The 2858-nt window shown below is 40.2% G+C and overlaps 1 long non-coding RNA gene across 1 annotated transcript; it reads right to left on the bottom strand.

Annotated features, from left to right (window-relative positions):
* Nucleotides 1-397: 397 nt before the first annotated feature.
* LOC122627193 lies at nucleotides 398-2183 on the bottom strand. Its single transcript, XR_006326809.1, has 3 exons — nucleotides 2073-2183; nucleotides 1479-1591; nucleotides 398-1399 (listed from the first exon to the last, which is right to left on the bottom strand). It is a non-coding gene; the product is annotated as an uncharacterized LOC122627193 (long non-coding RNA).
* Nucleotides 2184-2858: the final 675 nt, after the last annotated feature.

The raw sequence follows: 2858 nt of genomic DNA, 5'->3' as shown, positions 1-2858 counted from the left end.
ATATACAAGGATACTCGTACATCCTCGGTTGCAGGTTGCAAGGAGATATTAGTAGGAGGCGCGCGGAGAAGTAGTAAGTGAGCGAGGTCCGATATTAATCTACATCCAGTGCCGCGGCGAGGGACGGTCGGGCATTCATCATCTTTATTTTAACCACACGACCAGACCAGGCGGTATATCCGACTGCGATCTGCACTAATAACATTCGCGTTATGAATGGCGCGCGCGATCTCTGAAACACCGCGAGCATTAATTCGCCGGGCGAAGGTGCATCGAAAATTGCAGGCGGACGCCCGTACTACCGACCACCTCCCTCCCTCTTTCTCTCTTTCTCTTTCTTCCTCTCTCTCTCTCTCTCTCTCTCTCTTTCTCCTCGTCTCCTCTACTCTCTGTTCGACCGTACTGGAAAAGCAAAAAAGATCCGACAGATCCAACGGAGGATGACGACCTGAATCCTTAGAAAATCCTATTCATACTTTTTCTCTATTATATTTTTAATCTAGCAATAAAGATTGATCGGGAAAAAGCGGAAATAGTACTTCGAATTGGTCTAAATCAATAGAGTTTCTATCTTAAGCTCGGATCGAAACACCTTCGAATCTCGAACTAGTAGCTGCCGTTGGCTCCTTCGAACGCGAGCAATCCGCGAGTCATTAATCTGCCGTTATCCGGCAGATACATCGGCTTCGATAGAAATTTCCACGAGCACCGGTGTAACCGGCGACTTCAGACGCCGCTAGGATAAATCGCTTTCTTGAAAATAGACGCGAGGGAAGAGGATGCCCAGCTGATAACGGCTCGTATTCGAATTTTTCGGTGGCCGTCGCTCCATGAACCCTATCACCGATTTTATCTGCACTCATTACGGACTCGTTTGCCTTCTTATGAGAATACGTGTGTATGTTTGTACGTATGTATGCATGTATGTACGTAAGTACTTACTTATATCTTTTCTTCGTTTCTAGATTTTCTCTCTGTTCGGTGATACGTTTCCTTTCCGATTCAGACGTATGATTAATCTCTAGAAAATTCTCTAATCTCTCCGTCTCTCTCTCTCTCTCTCTCTCTTTTTCTTTCTTTCTTTTTCTTTATTTATTTCATTACTATAATCCTGAAAGGATACATGAGTATAGGCTTAAAAGTTTTCTAATAGTAGTTATATTAATCGGTAGTTGCTCGTATACGCTTATCGATTTTACATTTGTATTATCAAAATACCTCTCGCTATAACCAGATCATCGATCATTTCTATCTTTCTTTATGTGTAATCGTACGAATACGTTCTCCTACACTTCAAAATTTAAGCCAGACAAAAAGTTCGTTGCACGATAATCATCTAAGTATGTAATTTCTTACTCCTGTGTGTTAAATATCCTCTGAGAAATAGAGATCAACTGATCTATATAGATATAGTGGAAATCAATAATTATTTTGTATCTAAATCGTTCGATCGAAAACGTACTATTACGACTACTTACAACGCACCAACATTCGAATAAATCACTTTCCTCGGTATCATTTATTACGTGGCCATGTAGAACAAAACGGAATAAGAGCTTTCAAAAGAGGAGAGATGGTGCTCGGTCGACTTCTACAATCAAAATAAATGAAGTATCTGTATCATTGTTTATTTTTCGAAACATACACATAACACGAAACAATATATACATATATAATGTTTTCAACGGCAGTAAGGAAGTCAATTTGACCTTAGGAAGAAACAATGTAAAGCTTGAAAGACAATGTTACCAAGAGTGTAGGCGAAAAGAAAACAAAACAAGATAACAAAGTAAGATTTCAAAAGAGTAGCCAAAGTGAAAAGAGAAAGAAAAAGAGAAAGAGAGAGAAAGAAAGAAAGAAAAAAAGAAAGAAAAAAAGAAAGAAAGAGAGAAAGAGAGAGAAAGAGAGACAGAGAGAGTGAGTGAGTGAGAGTTACTCAGTAGCGGCTCAACGAGCGCAGCTAAATTAGTCCACAGAAAATCGCGCGATCTATTCTGCCCCGCAGGGCTTTCTTTCCTCGCACCGTGTCGTGTCCCGAAATAATTGGCAAAAGAAAGCCCTGAACTACCTACCATTCCCGACGTACAATGTGAATTATTCGAGTTGGCGGTGTAGGGAACAGCACGTATGTTACGTCGTCACCACCATCCTCCTCCTCCTCCTCCTCCTCCTCCTCCTCCTCCGCCTTCCTTCTTCTATCTCTCTTTCATTCTACTCTTAAGTACGTCGATGCTCTTAATATTTTTTTTCTTTTCTTTTTTTCTTTCCTCAAACGATAGTTCTTCCATAAGATATATATGTATGTATGTATGTATGTATGTATGTATATATATATATATTTTTACTTCCAAAAAAATGATCAATCGTAAACGATACTAAATGAACACGTATCATAGAAATATAATATGAAAAGGGATGAAATCATTAAAGGTACATGTTAACATTGACAATATTAAAGAAATGGGATTGGAATGTAATTGGTTTGAATGATAAGTAATTACGAGGATGATTCAATCCGTTAGTCTTTAGAAGGCTTTAAAATACAAGCGATATATGAGACGGTTAGAGGTGGAACAACGGCGATAGGGAAAATGCAGAGGAAAGAATGGAGCTAAAGAAGAAGAGAAGTAGAGAATGAAGAGAAAGGTGGATGAGATCAGAAGGCGGTAACGCACGCGCTCCTGCTCGAAAGCTCGAATACTCTTCCTTTTTGCTACGGAGGGATCGTGCCGTGCGACCATTGTGAAAGCCCTCACCTTACGTATTATATGCCGGGCTACGAGATAACTTACTCTATCCCGTGCGCTGTATAAATTGCAGGCAAATAATAGTGCCGGTAGAATGCCGCGTGCCGCCAT

This window comes from Vespula pensylvanica, chromosome 2 (assembly GCF_014466175.1).
Source record: "Vespula pensylvanica isolate Volc-1 chromosome 2, ASM1446617v1, whole genome shotgun sequence".
NCBI lineage: Eukaryota > Metazoa > Arthropoda > Insecta > Hymenoptera > Vespidae > Vespula > Vespula pensylvanica.
Note: the sequence above shows the minus strand (reverse complement) of the source record. Positions and strands in the feature narration are given on the sequence as shown.